General features: G+C 39.4%; 1 protein-coding gene across 10 annotated transcripts in view; it reads left to right on the plus strand.

The window, feature by feature from the left end:
- TENM4 (teneurin transmembrane protein 4) overlaps window positions 1–24,230 on the plus strand; it is a 600,622-nt gene that overhangs the window by 177,198 nt on the left and 399,194 nt on the right. For all 10 annotated transcript variants that reach the window (XM_051778647.1, XM_051778642.1, XM_051778649.1 and 7 more), the window contains one exon: window positions 18,716–18,811. The gene's annotated coding sequence lies outside the window, so the exon portion shown is untranslated. The remainder of the gene's footprint in view (window positions 1–18,715; window positions 18,812–24,230) is intronic.

Consider the following 24,230-nt stretch of genomic DNA (forward strand, 5'->3'; position numbering starts at 1 on the left):
TCACATACGGAATCATCCAGCTTGATGAAGTGTAAGCTCAAAGGAGTTTTCTAGACATAATGTGCCTTATCAACCAGCCAGTTTTTGCCACATACATTCCCAAATCCCCTTTTGCTTTACCAAGTATCTTTGGTTGTTAAACCAAAGACTGTGGTTTAACTTAGGAGCCTATTTGGAGAGGCATCATGTAAGGGAAAGGTGTCAGATGCACATCCCCTGCCAAAGTGCTTTTGAACTTATCTGTCCTGTGTAGCTGATGGGACAGAGCTCTGGGTTGCTTCAGTTTTAAAGATAACGTTGGATCTCTTTTCTTAGAACAAGCATAGGAGGAGGTGCTTGGGAAGTTGCCCTGAGTTCGACCAAGTCTAGGAGTCAAGTGACTCCTAGGTAGTTGAACTAGGAGCTGGATGTGAAGAAAGTCCTGAGCAGAACCTGCCAGCCCAACCTTCATGCAAAGCACAGGATCCTAATCTTTTCCATCCATGTTATTTTGCTGTTGAAAGACAAACATAAAAAAGGTAGCTTGGGGTTGTCTTGTCTTAATAAAGGACTTGGATGGATCTTCAAAGTCCCAAGTCTTGAAAGTACCTCTCTGCACCTAGACCTAATGCTTACAATGAAATTAATGTAGAACTGGTGCCCCAGTGTTGAAAATGTGGAATACCTGCCTTTCACTGTCACACAGATGTAGAACTGGTATTAGAGCAGAATTCAATGAGATTTATATGAGGCATTAGGCAAATCCCTGTTTAATAGGTTACAGTTTTGAATTTTCAGGCTACAAATAAGAAAAATCTTTAAGACCTGACATCTAGGCCAGAGAGTTTTTCTTCTGACGTTTGCTGTGGGCTGAGAGGCTTGATCCGCTCCCTGCGCTGCCAGTCAGAGAGGGTAAATGAGTTCTACACTGGCCAGATATTTTCATCCTACCTCTGCAGTGTTTTGTTCTCCAAGGACTAATTGCTAGTGTGATCCAAGCAAGAAAAGGAAACTTTCTGCAAACACTGCTATCTCATCACGAACTAGCCTCAGGCTGAAATTGTAGCCCAGAATAGACAGAAGAGTGGTTTGGGTACCTGACACAGGCTTTCACTGCTTTATGAGATGCCACAAGGTGTTCCAAAGGATGGACATGAGATGGGCAACAAGCTGTGGGATACCCCAGGAGATCTCAAACAGGACTAGGAGCCCCTACTTAGGCAAGTGAGTAACTCTTTTGGAGTTTTGCTGTTGAACTCATCAAAGCTACGATTTTTTTTCTCAGCATGTGAATCCCATAAAAATATGGCATAAAATAAAAATATATGGCATAAAATCTGACTTTGAGATAGAAGCAAATTTATTTTAGACTCTGTAGTTTTGGAATAATTTCCTCATTATCCTCAGCCACTCTGGGAAAGGCAGGGTGGGATCTGAGTGCATGGAGGGATGGCTTTGTGAAGCTGATGGAGAGTGTTGAGTTAACACCCCCAGTCTCCCCAGACTGCTGTCTGACACCTCATTCATCTGAAGACCTCTGAGCATATAAGGTCTGTAATAAACAAAGGGGGTCTGTCTCATGCCTCTGGGTTTCCAGTGGTTTATTAAAGATTGGATTGTTTAATGTTATCTTTTAATGTAGATATTTCTGTGGATAGGGAGACTCCTGCGTCAATGGAAAAGAAAGAACAAGGCTTTCATGTTACTTGTTTAAACCATCGAGCAGTGATGTTTTGTTGTTTGACATGCCATTGCTTCTTGCTCTTTCTAACCAGTCCCATTTTTTCATTCCTTGTGGTTAATTATTGCTCTCATTCTCTTTCCGGCACATCTTCTGCTGTGTTACTGGATCCATAGGGGAAAAGTGACTGAGGGAAATAAGCACAGGACCAAGGAGCAGAGAATTAACTGTCCCCGTGGGAAGCTTGAGTTACTAGATGCCACATATGCACATTTTCATTGCTAACAGTGAAGGAAAAGTTGACAAAGAGCTCGTCACAAAGAGCAGAATACAGAGGAGCAGAAAAAAATTCCGCAAGTGATTTGTATTGTTTATCCATGGCAGCCCAGTGCATGCAGTTCACATTCAATTATTACTTTTTATTATTCATTATTTGCATTACGGTAACATCCACATATACCAGTCAGGACTGCAGCAGCATTGTGAGACATTCTACTCCAGCAAACACTAGTAGTTTTTAGCAGTATAACTATGTCATCCAAGAATATAAATATTCTACTAAAATAACTATATACTGTTACAATCCAGAGTATTACATCACAGCAGACCTGCCTTTCATTTTTCAGCTTATTCCCCTTCACACACAGAAAAGATATGATGCAGGTGTAGACATTTTTCTGTTGTTTTGACTATAGCTGCAGCAGGTTAATGCTGCTATAGTTTCAGGCAACATCAGTCCACAGATAACTGCATGTAAGACAGACCCTGTCTTACAGGGTCATCATGAAGGCATCATGTCTCAGCAGACAACAAGTGAGAAAGGAATCAGAGGCATAAAGGAGTCATTATTCTGTTTAATGGTGGCAGTGGGCAAGGTGCAGGTATCATCCCTGAATCTGGACTGGCATTTGCCTGCTAGAGTAGGATCCAAACTATTGTTCACACTAATTCCATGCCAGTGCCAATGCAGGTCTCCTGAAGTTAATGAAAAGTGAGAGTAATACCATCTAGGCCCCACATGACTAAAGGTCTGGTTTGTTCTTTGCAGCTTTGGGGAGTAAATGTATCAGGAGCTTCTCAAAGAGTAGCTGGCTGGAACGTTAGTTCTGCAGCCTGAAGAACACTTATAGTTTGATCCACCTTGAAGAGTGTCTTGGGCATCTTCTTCCCAATCACCAAGTAAAACAGAAATAAGAAGGAATTAGGGTCCTGTTACAGTTTGATATAGTTTCTGCCACATTTGGCAAGTTGGCTTCAACCTGTGACAAGAGATGCTCGAAATATTGTGAGACTCAATGCTCCTGAGGAATTTTCTTCAAGGTTCAGTGTGACGAATACTAAAGCAGACAACTTCTGATGACTTTTTCTTTAGGATTTTAATGCAATGACTCTGAGATAAGCTTTTGGGTAGCTCTAGAGCTTGTTGCTCTTTCAACTGGGATGGCAACTTTTTTGTAAAGCAGATTATTACTCAAGACTGGTAGCATGGTCTTTGCAGCATGTGGCCTTTGTTAATGCTTCATATATCCACAAAACTTTGTGCTTGAGATAAATTCCTTTATATCCATGTTCTCAGAATACTGTCTTTTAGGTTGGCACCAATGGCATAGCACCTGTTTGCAGTAGGTGTAGAAATATAGAAAAAGTCTGAACAAAGCAAATTATCCTATCGATTCCCAGCAAAGATGCCAGTTTGGAACACTGACCTCTAAATTTTGCTGGATTTTGGGGATGTTTTGTTCAAATACATTTATGAAAGCAGAAAATGATGATTTATAAACTTTGGGTGGCTATGTAGAATATTTCTACGTATCTATATTTTTTAAATACAGATACTTCTGTCTGTACATAGAGATGCATCAAAGCATATCTATTATCTCATGTTATCACTTCCTGATTGATTATGATCTCCATAGTCCTATTTAATGCATTCTGTAGATTTAAGAAGCTTTCTGATCTGAACTGTAGTCTAAAGTAGAGATATAAATGTCAGAGCCAGTGGTAGCTGGTAGTTGACAAATATGTGTGAGAAAATTTCTGCTATGGATTTAAATCTGGGAAAGTAATGGGTTGAACTACTAAGGCATTGCATGGAGTTGAGCTAAATTGCTCCTCTGGTGAGACGCTTGCACGTGATGTTTTAAAATATGTCAGGTATGCATGATAAAGACATGCTATTGGGTATAAGCAGTTACAGGACCAAAGAAAGGCAAATCATCGGTGGGAGAACAATTGTCATGATGTCATGAAAATAAACAAATGACTGCAAAAAGAACTGGGATCATAATCTTCAGAGTGAACTGCTTGAGTACTGGAAACCTCCTGAGATGCCAATATGCTAGTGCTGCTCAGTATTATAGCTCGGGAAAGAAAAACTTATATAGAAACATCTGATGAGCATCAGATTCACCACAAAAGTGTCCCTGGTCATGGGAAAAAGAGAAAAGTACCGGAACAATTGCTTGTGACTAGTAGATGGTCAACAGTATCCTTTATTAGCTGAACTGGAAAACTGTGGGCTAATGTGCCTGGAAATAATGTACGGAATTCATTTCATGTAGAGAGGAAACAAATCCATGTATCTATCCTGCTTCCCAGTTGGTGCTCTGTCTCTAGGCAAGATTGACTCTTTGCCTTCTTGTTTTGTCAGCAAAGTGGACAATCACTGGGCTATCCATGTCATCTGTTAGTTAAATATTAGTTTTGTACCTTAGTTTATCTGGAAATGTCTGCATTAACTAGCAGAGGATTTAGGCTCCCCATTTTAGGCACTTTGTGTTGTTTGTAAGTAGGCATTAAAATATTCTGAAGTGTTTTATATGAATTCTCACTGTGTTTGTGGTGATCACCTTCTGCATATGGCCAGCCAACCAGGAAAAAGTTGCCTGAAATCTCCCCTTAAATGCATTAAATTGCCTTGGTATGGTGTGAGTATCTCCTAGTCTGCTTGCAAAGGTCCTTGGTTGGTGTTTCTCACTGATGCTCTGATAACCATCATCGAACATTGGGCACTTTCAGGTCTATGACTATTATGAGAGTACTGCTGTCAAGAAAGGAAATACTGTTTGAGTACCATTATTTGGCTATAGAAAACACAATCAAGCAGCTGGACATTTGTAGAGACCCACCTACTGTTATGAAGATTACTTTTATATATATATATATATATATATATATATATATATATATATATATAGTCTTTATCCTGGCTTCCCATTAACTTCCCTAACTGTGGGCTGTGGTGGGACCACAGGCAGTTGTTGATCTTTCTTTCCAGAGCACATGATATGACACTGTCAGCAGAACAGGACAAAACTTGTTACCCAGATCTGCATCCTTTCAAAGGATCTATATCACCAGCGCCTAGAAAAAGGGAAGGGGATGGAAAGGACTGAATATGGGCATTGCTATATTAAGTAGAATGCAGTATCACTTTACAAAGTTTCATCTGTGTTTGGCATCATCTATCGAGTCTGAACTTTGCACAACTGAGTTTTGAACTGATGTCTACTGAGTGGTGTATCTGTACTCACTAGACATAAGAGCCCAAACCCTGTTTCAAGTACCAGGGTGCTAGATCAAAGAATGCCTTACTTACAATTTACTTTTAAAGTTAGTAGCAATTATGCTATCTTTCTCTTCCTTGGATAGTCTGTGCTGTACCACAGGTCAGAGCCGATTTTCATCACATGCTAATTTAACTAAAAAGGTTTCTGCTGGATTAGGTGAGGAACAATGCACATGGGAGGAGAGGTCATGTATCTATAAGTGTTATGGTTAAGAAATATTTCTGGATTTCAGGCTCGTTTGGGGGCCACTTAATTTCCAAAATAAGCTTCTCAGATTCTCCATACATAATCTGCACACTCTACAGGCAGACAGGGATCAGCTCTTCACTCCACAGCCTGAAACGCCTGAGGCTCTTGTCTCTGCTTATATCCATTAGAGGTAAACCAAGGCTGATTATAGGGAACACCGTACTTCTGATCATGTCAATGAGCATAGCTAGCAAGTGTTCTGGGGGCAGATGCTCATCTCATTTGCATTGGTGCAAATCAAGAGTAATCGAGTTATTCCAGATTGAGAGCAGGCAAACTGCCTTAATAGGATTTTCTGTCTCAATAAAGATATTATTGAATTCAGCCAGTGACTCTGTTTTGACACTGTTTTTCTTGGATTTTATGCTGATATACAGTGTTTAGCATTGGTTCACAGCAAAGTCCACAGTGTGTGCAAAGACGAGGACACTTGAGAAGGAATTTGTTTGAGCCAGAGTTCTGAGACCACTTGTTTGCGAATAGGGTGTTCAGCAGTTGCTCCTAAAACAGACTGTTTCTAGCAAGTCACGTACCTGTCTGCTGGCTCTAATCAAACCGGGGCTCAGGGGAAACCAGTAGCCTCATGTGCTGTGATCACTCATCAAAAAAATGGGTGGGAAGAAAAGCATCCCATGCAGCAGAATTACATTAAGCTTAGAGATAAAAGGCGCTCTCTAAGAAAAAAAAAAAACAAAAAACAAAAAGAAAACAAAACAAAACAAAATCGAACAAAGAAAAGGACCAGCTTGAAAAATTATTTAAAAACACAAAATACTTCACATGACCCTTTAAGACAACAAGACAACATAAACCTCCTTTTTATTTCCTGACTATTTCAGCCTGTTCCTGGTCAAGAACGCCACAGCTAATAATTGTGTCAGAAAACCTTCCTGTCTGAAAATGATCTCTTCCTAATGGATAGATGATTCCATATGGTTTCATATGTCAGAGATGGAGAGAGAACATATTGGGCGACTGGCCACAGCTGGCAGTTCGTGTTAGTGCCATATGGATAAATATGCAAGCTCTCCTGCATTGTGTATTTCAAGCAAACCATTTATCTAAACAGGTGCTGACCCACTGGGAATGCATTTTTATGGTCAAGCTTGCAGCATGCAGCGACACAAACTGCTCTGTTCACCCCTCCTATTTCTGCAGTGCAAACCCACATTTATGTATCGTTTGCCTCCATTCTGTGTAACTCCATTGATGTCCATAAAAGCACACCTGGGCAGACCCTTTGTAAATGAGACCTGAATCTGGCTCACTGAACTGTGTGGATATTATAAGACCAGTCTCCTAAATCCTCTTTGGGAATCAGTCTGTGATATTCACTTCTAATATATATTACTATATCATATGCAGGGGATTAAAATCACCCCATTTATGAGGCTATATAAATAAAGAATTAGACTTTCCACCTCCTTCAGCTACTGTGCTCTGTCCCTGATTACAGCTGAAATTTTTACACTCCTTTCCTCTCCATGCTATAATTGCCTCTTTGTCTAAACATGCTTCATTTTGGAATTCCTCTCACTTACATTCCTAATATATGCGGTTCAAGGTACTTGCTGACTGATTTATGCTAGTCTTGTGTGGCTCCCTTGGAAATGGAGCAGAACACATTCCATCCACCTGCGTAATAAAACCAGCTGGTGCAGGGTGGGAGCACTCAAACTGCAGCAGAAATAAAATTCACCTAAGTTTTGACTCAGTTATCTGTCCATCCACCAACTCTTCTGATTGTCTGTGGTATTAAAATCATGCCTAGGGAGCAAACCCTTGTGAAAAAAGTCACTAATTATGCTGTTTAGTCTAGATTTCTGTGTCACGGCCAGAAACAAATACTGGGGTGAGGGAAAAGGCTTTGTCTGCATTTCTGAGCAAGTATTTTTATAAGAGTGCAGCCCTGTTAATATGGTTCTAACATCCAGAAAATTTTAATATCACATAAACCCTCTGGGTTCCTTCTAGAATCATTGAATCACAGAATGGTTTGTGTTGGAAGGGACCTTTAAAGGTCATCTAGTTCAACCCCCCTGCTATGGGCAGGGACACTTTCCACTAGATCGGGTTGGTCAGAGCCCTGTCAGCCTGACCTTGAATGTTTCCAGGGATGGTGCATCCACCACCTATGTGGGTAACCTGTGCCAGTGTTTCACCATGCTCATTTCTTTCAATCTACTCTAAATGTACACTCTTTTAGTTTAGATCCATTACCCCTTGTCCTATAACTACAGGTCTTACTAAACTGTCCCCATCTTTCTTATAAGCCCCCTTTAAGTACTGAAAGGCTGAAATAAGGTCTCTCCTTAGCCTCTTTCCATCTGCTTTACAAGCAATGTAAATTGTTACCTCTTTATCAGAGGAGGTAACAATTCATATGAGAGCAAATTTAGTCAGTTTGGGGTTAGACCAATCTATAGTCCAAAGCTCAGATAAGTAATTTCATTAATGAGGTTTGAGTTGGATTTTCCATTTACAGCTATACAAAACCCATGGTGGGCAAAGGGGCAGAGAGTTAGTTTGGACAGGAAATTCAGGAATTCAGAAGTGGTTGTAGGAATAACCTGAGAGTCACACCATGCTTTCCCCTGCTCAGCACTTTCACATCAGTAAGAGTTCACTTGTCGTTCCTTGAGAAGTGAGAAAACAGGTAAGACTCAACCCAGCCCTTAGTTCTTGTCTCCCATCATCTTCTTTGCTGTACCCACATCTGATGTGCCTGATCTCTCACTTCAGTTCATTTGTGCTCATCTATTCCAAACAGTACTTAAGCTCTCATAGCATAACAGTAATAAGGCAGCCGAAATAGCAAGTTCTCAGCTGTGTTTGGTGCACACTGTACCGCGGGAGATTGAAAAGAAAATCAGAAAGTGCATGATGAAGATTAATATGATTCTGAACTGCTGCGTAAAAAAGACTGAGTCCTCTTTGTGCCTCTTATCTGCTGTTTGAAGTACCATTACTTAAGCTTGGTGTTAGGGGGGGAATGAAAATAAAAAGCCTTTCTCAGGGGATGTAAGAAGCCATTTCAAAAGGCGATGCCTCTCCAGTAAATAAAGCACAAATGTTACAGGTCAGCACTGAAATGGTGAATGAGATGGAGTTTCACCCAAAAGAAAACTTATTCAACCAGGAGGCTTTCAAATCTCCTCGCTGAGATAAAGAAGATCAAAGTGTTTAAACACGTTGATCCACTACTAAGGAAAATTTAGTGCTGGCAACAGACAGCAGCTGCAGTATAGCTGGCGTGTCTAAACTCACAGCAGGGGACTAATTGCTCCTATGGATATAGGTTTTCTTTACAAAACCAGGTCTGAAGGAATGTCATTCTCATTCACAGAATTATGGAGATCTATTGATAAGAAATAAAATGCCAATCTATACAGGAGGGACAGAGTGCAGGAAGCTGAACACGGGGGATGCATGAGGATTCTTTGCTTTTATTCAACCTGTATTGTGCAGGGAAAGATCCCATCAATTTACTCAATATTGTAACATTAGCTTCACACCTTCCTTGGTAATTAAATGAGGAAGAGTAGCTCAAAGTCAAACCGTAATGCCATTTGTAAAACATATTGTTCTGAGAGGAAGCCTGGATAGAGGGACTATTGCCAACAGAGAATTGCAAATTTTCTATGAAACTGGAAACATTTATATTTATAATTATTTTTATACAAATTATTAACTGGGCAGGGAGTATAGGATAATAAGTCTGGTTATAAAAAATCATTCATTGAACTATTCCTGAATTCAGTGAACTATTCCTGATACAAGCACAGCTGTAAAGATGCTTGTGACAAGTCGGGTAGAGAGGCTGTTATGGCATCTCATTAAACAGGTTCCTTCTTGCCATCCCAACACATGACAGAGGGCATGTTCCTGTTTTATTAAGGGACTGAGTGGAAAGAAGGCCTGAAGCAAGGGTTAGTGATGAGGCTTTTCCCATGACACAGAAGTTGTTTCTAGCAGAGATAGGAACTGAATGGAATTTTTGCATTTCATGGTGATTATTGAGGGATTTGAGTTCTTCTGTGTAGCTAATACCTGAATGCCCATTTTTTATTTATTCTAAGAGAAATTAAGAAAAATACTGATCCATAGCATCTTCCTTATAAAAGTATCTTCATATGTACCCAGGAAAAAGCAATGGCAGCTCACTCACCCCAGTCTTTCCAGTTGAGAAGGAGACATTTTGACTATGTGAAGAAATTAAATAATCCTGTGCTGTCATTACAGTACAGTACAATATACCAATCTACCTCCAGCTGTTCAGCCGTCATATGCTACTTGTAGTTCTTTTGATAACAGCAAATTTCACTACATGCATATGTTTATGTATATATATATGTAGATACATTTTTCTGTTTTTATGTCCAGCCACATAAACAAAATGCATGCTTTGACCTTTCTTAATACCACCTCATTCTTGGGATTTTCCAAAAGTACCTAAATTATTCACCCCTGGATTCCAGAATAGGCAAAGGAGAGAGAGAAGGGCATTCGGAGGCCACAGACCTCTTCTCTCATCACAAATGAAAACTTTTTCATAACTCTACCCTTGATTGTTCCTTTGCAGTGGGGAGCCTTGTTAAATGTCAATACCCTGCCTAAATGTAGGAGGTAAATTCTTCCATGGTTTCCAGAAAGGACATCACAGCATGCCTACATTTGCTTCAACATGAGGGCCAGAAGGACAGGATACTACACATGCAGCAACAGGGTAGACGTTGCATGTTGTGGGCTGAGGCGATAGAATACAGTTATGAATGTATTCTCTGATGGATTAAAGGGCTAATTCATTTGGGATGACCTAGACATCCAATCTGGCCTTTTTTTTGCTGATTTGGAAAGGTGCAGGCCTTTCACTTGGTGCACCCAAGTGAACCACTGCCTGTACCTCTTCGGACCTGTCATGTCTTGGGGTATGATCTCATTGAACTGGAGGCAGAGGTAGTGGCAGAGGAACAGTAGATGGAATAAGTTCCTATGTGATCCACCTTGAATGTACCCCTTTCTCAACACCCTCCTCATCAGTATTATACCCCCAGGAAGTGAGGAGACAATGGTGAGGAGCACATCCTCCCAACACAGAAGCACTGAGATTTAGGAACAGTGTCCTTGCCCTCTGTCCTCTTAGTACTTTTCTCACTAATGCAACAACCAGTTGATTTACACCAGGAAATCAATTACAAATTAATGAATCGGTTCAGCAACACATTTAAGGCCCCCAAGCAGTGCAGAACTATCTAATCCTATATACCTGTTGGTCCACTGCAGCAGCTACATAATATTTTAATGTCTAAGAAAACAGCTTTTAAAAATGTGTTAAAAGATTATTTAATGTCCATTTCATGTACCTGTAATTAGACAATGATTATACTGGAAGCTTTTGCTTTGTCATCTTCTTAATCATTGGTGTCTGGCATTTTTTATTCTACTCTTAAGAAATTTGCAAACACAGTGGAGTTTTTATGGAGAATATGCTATCTGTGGCAAGCAGGTTAAAAACATTGCAAGGAAGTCTCCATTCTCCTCAGCATTTCCAGGCCAGGGTACGTCAAAGTTCAGATGTACAAATAACTTACAAAATTACCAGACTGGATCTGTAAGGTGAGATGCAGGAGTATTCATAGTCTGCAAGAAACATGGGGTCCATATAGCTTAGTACACAATTGCCAGCCTTTATTAGGGTCCCGTTTTCCATCCTTGTGCTCAATAGCTGTGCTCCTCTAAACTTCTCAATGTCAGCTTACCTGCCCAATGGCAAAAAAATAAGGCCAAAAAAATTACCCTTCATTTCAAAGCTTTGGAAGGGTTATAGATCAGCATTGGATAAAAGGAAGGATTATTACTTCCATTTAACAGCTTTAACGAAAAGTGTATTGATGGTCAGATTATGTTTCATTGTTGGTCAAGGCTGTGCTGAAAGACCTGAAACCATTACAGGACAACAATCGAGCAACAATTATAGAAACATCTGTTATGAACTGGGAAACACACTGTGATACTTTTTCTAGGCAATACAGAAGCTCTTTTACAATATACAGTTCAAATAGGCCAGGGGAAATTTTTTACTTATGAAATGAACCCAACAGAAAAAATATTTTTTTCCCAGAGATGAAGGAGTAGCTTAAAAAAATTATCCAGAAGCCAAAGAAGATTCTTTTTTTTTTTCCACAGTAGACTGGGAAAATATTTATTTTGGAGAAACTACTGCACAAAAGGCATATTTTAATGCTTTGAATTTTGAGATAGGGTTATGAACATTTGAAAATGAATTTTGCTGTAAGATCCAAAGAAATGTTTTACATATGGGGAAAGCTGCTTTGCCAGCCTTGATCAGATGGGTATAGAATCACAGAATCATTGAATATTTTAAGTTGGAAGAAACCTTAAAGATTCCTAGTTCCAATTCACTCCAATGGGCAGGGATGCCACCCACTAGACCAGGTTGCTCAGAGCCCCATCCAACCTGGTTTTGAGCACATCCAGGGAAGGGGAATCCCTTACTTCTCTGGGCAGCCTGTTATAGTGCCTCACTAGGCTAATGTAATGTGGGTATGTTAATTTTAAACTCTGCAAGTAGAGGACCAGTTTCACTTTGAGACAGAAGCTGTTGCATTTTGGTACAATTTCTTCACCCACCTGAAATCTAAGTTCAATAAATCAAATTTGCACAAAAGAAGCAACTCATTTGGTGTTGCAAATTTTAGGCTGATGGAAATGCCTTGTTTCTTTGTTCCAACTGACCAAAACTGGGTATTTTATCTTTGAGTTCTCCTGGTTTGATAAAATAAGTTATTTACCAGATTTATTATTGTGGTCAACTGCAATATTTTGAACAGTGTTATAACTGAAATGCTGCTTAGCTTTTGTCAAGGCAACATTAAAACTAATGGCTGAAGGACTGGTTATTCATTTGCACTGAGAAAACATGGCTTGAGGTGATACTCATTGACTGTTAACTCATGCAACTAAAAACTAGACATCTGAGTTGGTCTAGGTTAATAGCTCTTTAACTTCTATGATGTAGATGTCTAAAGGTAGTTGAGATAAATCTATGATGACCGAAGCATATGCAGGCAAATGAGACTTAAATATAGCACAATTAAAAGTAGAACATGAAAGCCAATTTTTGGTACAAAGCATATCTGGTGACCTTGTAACAAGTAAGAAGGAAGAGTTTGGTATGCAAAGGGCATGGGACTGCAATTCTTTGATGAATATTAAAGTGTAATTCTGCCAAAACTCAACAGGACACATTCTACATCCTTTACTTGTGCTACCATTTCCTAGAAATGCAATTTTTCACTTGAAGTTATTAGACACTGAGAAAATGCGTCTCCACTGTGTAGCCTTTTTCCAACCTCCTCTATAAACCACTTAAAAATCAGTCTCACCCTTCCTAAAAAAACCCCAAACAAACCCGGAAAAACATCAGAGACAAAATGATGTTAAATGGCCACAACACAATTAGAACAGACTGGGATGTGCAAAACAGTCCACTGGGAGCCGTTCTGGTTGATGAAGGTCAAAATTGCCCTCTTCCCTGAGCAGCTTGTTCTAGTGGCTAACAATTCCTTCTGTGAAGAAATTTTTGCTGATATCCAATCTAAACTTCCCCTGGAGCAACTTGATGCTGTTTCCTCTTGTCCTCCTGCTTGTTACCTGGGAGAAGAGACCAACTTGCACCTCGTTAAGACCTCCTTTCAGGTAGTTGTAGACAGCGATGGTTATAGTGGTGGTTGGGCTTCAGTGACTGCAAAGGAATATGCCATCTTACAGAAAGTTGTCTTTTGCCTCTAAATAAACCAACAAGACCCTCTTCTGCTTTCATTTGCTGCCTTTTGGAACATGCCTATGATCTCCAAATACATCAGACATGCCTTTGTGTTCTCCATGGGGGAACAAAATAATGAGAAGTTGTCCTGTGAGCAGGGCTTCATTTGGGAGGATGATTTTTCAGCTCATTCAGCATGCGCTGTCTCTGCTTCCCACCTCACTCCACCTAGCCACCATGTCAGACAGCAAACCCCCAGTCATCGTTTATAGCAGAGGATGATAATGGAAAAGGAGGTGGAGAGAAATGTGCTGCACAGATACAATCAGAAGCAGCAGCAACCAGTTTATGTATGCATGTATGTATTTAATCCTGGCCATAAGTGTGTCCAGCTCCTCAGACTGTCCCCATTCAGCCCTTTGAGGGAACACTTGACTTCAGGCATATATTGAAGCTCTGCTGTCCCAAGTGAGACTTAAACTTGTGCTTAATGGTAAATGTCTGCTAAAAGCATTATTTGGGTTTGGAAAAGACTACAGAACATATGTAACTGCTTTTGCAGGACACTCTGAGCAGGCCCAGAGGTGGACACTAAAGTATTGCTGGCCAGAAATTCGTAGTCAGTATGAACATCCTTGGTGAGGGCATATCCGTGACCTTTCCTCAGCCTCCCACTGGCAGCCAGGCAGCCAGGCCATCCACTGCCATTTCTTGTGCCTTTGAGGTTGGCACTAATTGCCATCTCAGGAGGGGTGTTTTCTTGCAAAGTGGCCGCTGTTATCAGCAATTCAGTTGGTACCACAGTAATTCAGGGGCATCTCACCTACTGTGGGTTAATGAAGGATGGACCAAAGCAGCATGCTAGCCAGGAAAAGCTAAACTATTTCCAGCACTGAACACCGCTTAAACCTCTCAGTTGCTTTTGGAATATATGATACATTTGGAAATAATATATCTGGAAAACCCCCGAGCAAGCAAACTCCAAAGCAATCCAACCATCAAAAGTCCGGATTAAATAGCACAGGTGGCAGAGAAATTGCTCTCTCCTTGTGTGTGGTCCCTGATGCAGATGCCTTGTTTTCACAACACTTATAATGAAAACATTTTTATTTTTGGATGCTCTTTAGGGTACAATGTAATACATCAAAATAAATCATTGTATCATATGCCTGTTAAGAATGAAAGCTGATGCACCAAATGTCAGGGTTGCTTGCTTTGATTAATCAATGAATATTGAGTTTTGCTAACAGTGTGAAGGAAAGAAACAATAGTGAAGGAGGAAATGTTTACTTGATACAAAGATATAGATATATAGTTAAAGTTTCAATAAGATTGTGTAGATTAGTGATGATATTGTTTCAAATAAGGCAAAATCTCCACTCGATCTGTGCTTTAGTAGAGAAATTGTGTACCGTTTCCCCTCTGTATTTTAGCTTATTAAATAAATTCGATAATCATCATTGAAAAGGCATTCGTTTCAATTGCTATGGAGAAAACTTCTAATCAGATCAAGCTTCAAGGCCACCCTCATTCCTATGAGACAGGAAGTATCTGTATGATAAATTAACTGTGGGTGAATGCTAAATCTTTAATGAGAAAAACCATGTTCTCTTGGATTCAACCTTTCATGTGAAAGCTGTTTGGGACCTTACTGAAAAGAATGTGTTAATCAAGAGAAAAGCATAATTACTGTCTTGTCAACAGACACAAATGAGAAAGCCTGATGAAAATGAGGTTGAAATGAACTCCAAAAAAAACCCACAAAAAAAGAGGAGTTTTTCTATACTGTTTTTGGAGCTTACTTTACACTGCACAGTGATTTATGACAATTGGAATCTCACTATTTCTGCAACTAATATTACTGGATGCTTCCTATTCAGAGGAATGTTAATCATAATAATGCAAATGGAAGTATTATTGCAGCTATGCCTCAGAGTTCGTATTTTATATTGAGTCAAAGGTTCGATATTCAGCATCCTTCTCAGTGGAGCATTCTCATTGTATAGATGGAAGAATGTGCACCAAAGGTAAAATAACTGAATTAATATAAACCAGAATAATATGCCTGGCATACAGCTTCCCATTTTCCCATTTTGCTGTAAGGTCCTGATTTTCAGACTTTTTAAACCAACAATAAATTATTGTGATGCACTGTTAATTACACCTCACCAAAGTTATGTGTAGTATAAATTGCACTGTTGATGGACTTAGATTAAGTTTCTCATGCTTATTTTTAGCAAGTCAAAGGCAATTCATTTCCAACTGGGCCACATTTAAAAGTTTAAAGTGAAAAAACTGTGTAATTATTTCCTAATATGAGGATAATATTGGTGACAAACATTTATCCTGCATATCTTTTTGCACTAAATATATTAATGAGAAAGGCAGAAGCAAGAATACATATTAATTTGGTCATGTATTTAAAGATATAATGAGTATTTATAAATTTTCCTCCTGCAAATATTTTCTAAATTGTCTTCTTCATGTTATTACCTCCCTATACTCTCCCTTAGATCATTTCTTAGCTTGTGATTAGTTTCTTTATGACTGTTGATACTTCTGAAAATATTTGGTCTTTTTCCTTAATCATTATTTTTCTTTCCTTCTTTTTTTTTTGTTTGTTTTTAGTTTAATTTGGTTTGGGTTTTTTTGTTTGAGTTTTGATTGGTGAGGGGGGTGGGAGGGAAGAGGGGATAATGGCAATTTTTAAAGAAATCCTGATGACTTTTATTAAAAACCACATAAACATGAAGTTTCTAAGAATATTTCAGATCTCATTCAGAAACATAAATTAATACTTCAGAAAATAAATAACCCATGTTAATATGTCCGTACTATGAATACTTTTCCAAATCCTTCTCTCTGTAGCAGAAATGTACTTTTTATTTCTATCCAAAAGAAATGCAACTACCACATTAAGACTGTTTAGGTGACAGTGGAGGAGGTTGTGCATGTGGTCAAGGCGAGACCCTACTTTTTGGGGAACATCGGGCAGTGGCTGGAGGTTAGATGTCCACCACAAGACATTATTATCCTCTTGATAGGAAAGTAGAGAAGTCCTTAAGTGGGGAACACATTTCAGACTTTGCAGATCTGGGTTCAAATACAATACAAATACCAAGGATCAAGTAAAGCAGTCTAGGTCTTCAAAAATTTCTCAACAACAAGCTACGTGAGAAGGAGGTACCCAAATAACTTTCAGGATCAGATCCAAGAGATACCACTATATGTCTTATTCTATATCCTGTGGTCTGGATTAAGCGAGTATGTGTTCTGAGTACCTGATTCTCACTTCTTCTGGAATCATTTGGCATTATTTGGGCCCATTCTTTCAAAACGGCATTCAGGTCATGATATATGTGTGTATATATATATGTATGTATGTATGTATGTATGTATGTATGTATATACTGACATATAAACATAGCGGTTTGCTTTGGTTTAGTTTGGTGTTTGGGGTTTTTTTTGTTGTTTGTTTAAGAAGAGATGAAATCACTTTGATGGTGCATTTGATGGTTCATCCCAGAGATACACAGGCAGGCATGTCACAGTACCTTCCAGAAGACAAGTGTAAATGCAAGAGCAACTGTAAACTCTCAATTTCTAACCATGAATGTTAAAGGAGTAGAGCAGATCTTATTCTGTTATTCTCTCTGTGCTGGAACTTACTCTTCAAGGTGGGAATGATATCACTTCCCTATCTCGTCAAGCAGTTTAAAAATACATATATTGAAAATCAGGAGAAGTATAGATATTATGGTGAAGGGGGACTCAAAGTGTACCTGGCTTCTGAGAGAGGAGAATGAATAATTTGTTCTCACCTCCTCCTCCACATTTTCAGATCCCCTAGAAATGCATTCTGGTAAGCGATGGCCTCTTCTGCTTTTGTTTTCCCTCTCATTGAAGTGAACATCAGCAAGAGAGAAGACTCACAAATTAATTCAGATTGGCTTAGATAAGGACCCTGTGATGTTGATTAGAAACCATCCACAGGGCCATTAGCAAATTGAGATAATAAATGAAAATGTGTTGAATTGCGTGAGTTTTCTAGTGGGGGAACATCAGGGAGCAGTCTTGAGTCCAGTCTTCTTTAAATATCTTCATTCATTAGCAAAAGACAGGAAAAGAGTACATGTTAATTAAAATCACAAATGATCCAAATTGGGAAGCGCTGCATAAATCAGTGAAGACAGAGAGATTAGAAACCTTAGGCAGGAAATGACAAAATGAGATGCAGTTTGAAAAATGCATGTGGAGAAGAAATAATCTATAAGAGAACACAATAAGCAGCAAGGAGGGTTCTTCAAGAAGCAGAATAATGGGAGGAAGCCAAAGGATGTGGACCATGGAGTAAAGGGCAATGAAGCAGAGCACCTATTTAAAGGTGACCTTTGCACCTTTTCAATGGACAACTTGGATTCAAAATTAATTTACAATTGGCAAGAATGAGGGGTCAATGTAATTTTGGACCATATATGCAGAAACAGGGTGCCAAGAAAGGACGTGGAAGCCCACCTCTATAACAGTAACCACATCTTTCAGGCTTCTAATTTTATTTCTTTTCCTGTTCTGCGCGACCTTGTGCAACAGAGTGAATGTAAAATAGAAGCATATCAAATTAAATGAGTGCCCTGGTAAAGCTGCTGGCTCTGGCAAATGTGGTTTTCAATGAAACTACACACACTCTCTTGCTGCAGTCTCTTCTCCACCTTTCCAATCCCTTTGGGACTTTGTCTACCTGAGACAAGGAAAGGAGCTAAGAGAAGGGGATTGAGAATAACCAGCTAATGAGAGTCATAAGAGAAGAGGAGCCCCAATGCTGTTCTACACTTTCTTTGAAACTGCTGCTTGTGGTGTGACAGGTTAGTCACACATGCATCATCACTTTTAAACTGTGGCTCTTCAATGCCACAAGCAACTCAGATATGACATAATTTACTGATGTGAGTTGAAACATCAAGAAGCTTTTGTGTAAGATCTTGGTCATTTCACTCTAACAAAGGGGGAAGATTTAAGAAAGGAGATATTTGGGATAACCACATAAATAACCACATTCATCTTCTGAGGCCTGCAAAATCACAGAACGGGAAAGGAACAATTGCCATGTTAACTTGAAACCCTTAAACTACAGTAGGGAAATGAGTAAATTTCTCTTTTGGCAAAGGGATGGATGTTTGCACAGTTGGTCAAGGACAGCTATTTAATTCTGAGTGCTGTACAGAAGACCTTAGTTTATATTTGGCAGATGCATTTATTTCCATGAGATAACTAAGCATACCCTAGTATTGCTGATATGATATTACAGCAGGAACCTCATGTATATAGATTACTATTTTATTTACCCTGTCTAACTGTGTAGTTGTTGGTTTTAATTAATTTTTATATAGGAAATAAGTTAAAAATCACTGAACAAAGCACTGATTTTTTTTTTATGTCTATGTATTTTTACAGGTAGACTGAGAATAACACATCTCGGTTAAAACAATATCCTACAAGAAGCATTTGATGGATTGTTCCTAGATATTTCTAAGAGGGCAAATACAAAAAGTGAGTATTAATTCCAGTACCTGGGATGCTTTAATTATGTTTTGTTGTTTAAAATCAAATTATGATAGTTGTAATGTTTCTTGAGCACATTTCTCTAAGTGGAGTCTTGAGGAATTTCTCTAATTTCTCTAGAACATGTCTATTACTGACCTATGTCTATTTTTATTATCTGACAATGATAATTTGCATCACAATCCCAGTCAAGGATTCAATTTTGCTGTGCCAGGCACTCTAGAAACACAAATGTTCTCTGCTTGAAATGACTTACATCTTAGTAGAAATCAAGAAAGTATGGATAGTGACAGAAAGATGGAGACCCATGAATGTAATAAGAAAGTGCTGCTCAGTATGACAGGAGATGTTAATAGCACAAGTGTAGTCTAACCCCTATCAGAGCTTTTTAGAAAGGAAGGGACTAGAAGGTTATTTTATAGATTTTAGAGAGTGCAGCATGGAAGAAAATACAAAACCACTCATTTGAAAATCCAGCACATGGACTATGCATGGGTTGATTGGATACAGACAGCCTAGTTTTGATAGAAATGGGGAAGGGAAATCAATGCTATATCTGGAAAAATGGCCTTTGTATCCAGGGAATATCATCAGGGCAAATTTACTTCTGTGATGTAAGTGAAAGACAGGGATTCTGCAGTAATTAAGATGTTCAATGATAAGGTCTGAGAAAGGACATTTACCCAGATGGGGAGAGAGAGAGGAAAGGCATTATTGCAAGTAGGATGCACAGAACATACTTAGAATATATATGTAGCTTCAATATAACTGGAAAGTGGCATCTGAGAGAGGAGTATGAGTTGAAGATGATACCAGTGGTACACACGTGACAGGATGGTGGCATTGTCCACAGTGATCAAGAAGGAAGGTTGCTTGGAGATCATTGCTGGGACTCCTAAAATGGAAGGAAAACAACTCTAGGACTGTTCTAGGACTGTTTATTACACAGAAAATGACGAGGAAACAGCAGAGAAGCAGAACCACGAATTAAAGAATCACTGAATATTTGAGGTTGGCAGGAACCACTGGAGATTGTCTAGTCACCTTCCTAATCGAAGCAGGCTTTCCTAGAGAAGGTTGTTGAGGGATGATCTTTAAGGGCCTTTCACCTGGACCTCAGCTTGGAAAGTCTTGACAGGAGTGATGAATAGAGAGAAAGAAATTCCTATTAATGTTAAAATTACTGGTATGGTAGGGGGAGTTCTGAAACTCAAAGCCATGAATATAAAGTAATATTTAAATTAAATTGATGAAGAATTATGTGTACTTGCAAGGTAGAATGGAAGTGATTAGTGAATACCAATGCTTTAATCACCAGTACTACACAGGTATTGGCATAAAGAAGAAGAGGCAGTTCCCAAAGCATGATAACTCTGCCTGCAAGTTATATCCTATAAACCACTTGCTCCTATAAGGAATTAAATTACCTTTTTACATAATCATAGAATCATAGAAAGATTTGGGTTGGAAGGGACCATAAAGATCATCTAGTTTCAACCCCACTGTTGTGGGCACGAAAGTAATAGGGATGGTGTAAGCTGAAATGTTATGTCTGTAGCAAGGGTTCAAGAAGTCAGCCCTGAGAAAGATCTCACTTGAAGATAAAGACTGGTTATCAAAGAAAAAGAAAAAGGAAAAGGAGAGGTGAAAAATTGTCAGAAAAAGAAGTATTTTCAAAGTCAAGGTTACATGGTAAGTGGTAAGAGTATTATGAGGTGATAGCCTAAAGGAAACCGAATGGAATGAGGAATAGGAGAGGAAATCTCTGAAATAAAACTTCCCAAATTGCTGGGAGTTGCTGTGCATGACAGCCTCTCCTTATTAATAGATGGGAATTTCATGGGACATATCTAGATGGCTTTTTACTGAAGGTGAATTCTTACTTGTCAACATAACATGAAGAATTTTTTTCATTAAAAAATGCTATTCAGTTTTTCACCACTTTGATGCGTTTGATAACCTTTTTGCTGCCAGCAGATCTGAGTAGTGACAAAAGTTCAAGGAGTCAATAATAGACCCCAAATCAATTATTTGTTGTGGAACCACAGATCTTTTCCCCAGTTACATCCAACTGGACAGTGGAGTCAGTCATGCCAGGTGTGAGGCAACCACATTTCTACCTCAAGGGCCAGTCCACAGCTGCTTCCCAGGTATGCCATGTTGGCTGCTCCAGTGCTATCTGCTGAGTATTAGAACTATAGAATGTTTTGGGTTAGAAAGGACCTTAAAGATCCTCTAGTTCCAACCCAACTGACATGGGCAGGGACACCTTCTACTAGACCAGGTGACTCAGGGCTTCATCCAGCTTGGCCTGGAACACTTCCATAGATGGAGGAACCACATCTCTGGGCAACTTGTACCAGTGTCCCACCACCCTTGAAGGAAAGAAGTTCTTCCTAATATCCAATTTAAATCTGACCTCTGTCAATTTAAAACCATTCCCCCATTTCTGTTTGTTCCATCACCTTGTCAAAAGTCCATCTCCAGCCCTCTTGTAGCCCCTTTAGGTACTGGAAGGGGCTATAAGGTCTCCCTGGAGCCTTTTCTTCTCCAGGTTGAGTAACCCCAACTTTCTCAGCTAGTCTTCAAAAGAGAGGTGCTACAGTCTTTTGATCAACTTCGTGGCCCTCTTCAATGCACACAGAAGATGAATATGACAGTACAAATTAGGGAAGGCTGTTATTTATTGTGTCATTAAAAGGAGTAACATGCCTCAGGGTATGTAGAGTATTTCTTAGGGTGCTTTTCAGATAATATCTTTGACTTGGAGCAGCCAACATGGATCAGGAAACAAGATGATTTTAGGAGTTACTGTCCGCTTGCATCTCTCAATGGAAACTGTGGCTCATTGCTGACCAGACTACTCTTACTCAGGTGATGAAAGGGAGCATTAGCTAACTGGAATTTGGTTGTCCAACTTGAAAATGCTGGCTGTTGTTTCTGGCTGTCATACAATTCTGCTGTGCACTTTTTTCTTTTCTATTTTCCTTTTAAACACCATAAGGCAACTCTTCTATACTGGGGACTTGTGCAAGCACTTTATATGAATAAGGTTTTGGTAATAAGGTTTTGTAAAAAAGTTCCCCTTTCCCAGCTAATTAGAAAGTGCTAGATAATGTGTATGTCTTTTCAAATTTTCTTTAGTCCCCTGTCTTCTTAGCCTTGATCAACCTGTCACAGGAACTATGCGGTATATCTTCTTGTTTACACTACAAATCCAAGATAAGCATCTTTATCAACTGTCTATTTATACAGTATCTAACAGGTCAGGCTCATGAGACACTTAAAGCCTCCAGGTACTATAACTATAGAGATGTTATATAATACTATGGAGCTGCTCATTCTTCCCACAGGCATCTTGTTTCAACCCACAATACAGAGAGACATCCTTTTAAAGGTTCTGTTTATTCAATGTCATGCCGTGTTAATTAAGCATTAATTGATAATTATTTCTTATTTTCTGAGGTGCCAAATCATAATTTTTCTTGAACAACCCTTGAAGTTTGGCTCAAGATGCTGGAGGAAGAATAGAATAGACTTGTGTTGGAGACTAGTAGATGCATTATTTATTTATTTATGTATTCGTTTGCTTATTTATTTTTGCTGTCAAGTGCATCAGTTTTCATAATCCTTTCCCCTCCCATTATTTGACAGATAAGGAACTAGAAAACAATAGGAAGGTTGTAATTAGCAACTTGGCTGTGGAATGTGCAGTGGAGTAGGGGGTGGGTGTGGAAATCAGTATGAACTCAGAAGTTTATTACGAGGACTGTTTGTACATTGTCTGTCAGTCGTTTTGTCCCTGTTTAGAACTGGGAATTAATTGCAATGTATTTCTTGGACACATCAGATTTTCTTTTTCTTTTGCTTTGCTGAAGAAATCTATTTTCAGCCCAGGTTTTCTTCCTCCTGTTGTGACATGCAGGAAGTGTGATCTCACACCCTCCAAAGAATTGATACACAACAGCAATGTAATAACAAAGATCTCATCATTACACTGTTTGGAAAAAAGAGGTAACTTCATAGCAGTGGAACTGTCCTTAGCTGCAGATGTGATGTATCTCAGAAAAATCTTCCCCTAGGGATACTTATTGCTCATCTCCGTGTAGGTTTAACAAATACACCAAAATATCATAGCATCTTCCTGCTGAAAACTACTTGCTATTTGGAGAGCGTTATTGGCATAGGCTTAACCCACAGCCTGCACAGTGAAATACCATTTGCCCACACCACCCACTCCCAGGAACAGGCTGATCCATCCAGGTGCATTGTCCTCAAGCAGGTTTGAACCCCGCTGTACCATGGCCAAAGCTCCTCAACACTCCTTACTTTGAAGCTTTGACTGAGCAGCACAGCCTACAGTGCCATGTGCCACCCCTGGGAACTGTGTGCAAGCCCTGGCTAGTCACCCACAGCCATGGTACAGAAAGCTGACTTCACTATGGGCTCCGGTGGGAACCATGAATCCAGGGATTTTCATCCCAGTTTGTTTTTCATAAAATCACAGAATCACAGAATGATTTGGGTTGGAAAGGACCTTAAAGATCATCGAGTTCCAACCCCACTGCCATGGGCAGGGACACTTTCCACTAGACCAAGTGGCTCAAAGTCCCATCTAACCTGGCCTTGAACACTTCAGAGATGGAGGAGCCACACATTCTCTGGGCAACCTGCACCAGTGCCTCACCACCTCATAGTGAACAATTTCTTCCTAATACCTAATCTAAACCTGCCTTCTGTCAGTTTGAAGACATTCCTCCTTGTCCTGACCCTCCATGCCCTTGTCAGAAGTCCCTCTCCAATAACACCTTTAGGTACTGGAAGATGCTTTTGCTCATTCATGTTGGTTGAAGTAAACTCATTTTTTTCATGGTAAAGCTTTCAAATGCTCTGGATATCCAAAGTTAGACTTGTTTTAGTTTACAGGTTCTAATCAGACATTGACTTATAGGTTGGGGTGACAGTGGAAAAAGGGAGCAAAGTTTGCATTGGGGCACATTAGCATAGTTTCCATTTTGCTGGAGAGCATAAAATGTTTCTGCGTTAAAAATACTGAGCTTTTTCATCTCATTTTAATGCTAATTTTGCAACTGTGTCTGACTCTATCCTCAACTCTGCTCCTGGGGAAGTTTGTATTTTGTATGCTTTCTCACTGGGGTTAAGGAGCCCCTGCATATCATCAGGCACAATAAACAAGAAGGTGAATAGGGGCATTCATTTCTCATGCAACAGGGTAACCCAAAACAGAAGTATGGAAAAATAAATGAAAGTGAGTTATAAGATCTGTCTTCACCTGGTACATAAAAGCACCCTTGAGTACTGCTGCTGCAAAACTCTCCAGCATGTGTTTAGCTCCTGTGAGGAGTCCTATTAAACCCTAACATGAAGGACAGGCTTAAATATGGAA

The sequence above is a fragment of the Manacus candei genome, unplaced genomic scaffold, assembly GCF_025592945.1.
Source record: "Manacus candei isolate 608988 ecotype Guabito, Panama unplaced genomic scaffold, ASM2559294v1 h1tg000014l, whole genome shotgun sequence".
Lineage (NCBI taxonomy): Eukaryota > Metazoa > Chordata > Aves > Passeriformes > Pipridae > Manacus > Manacus candei.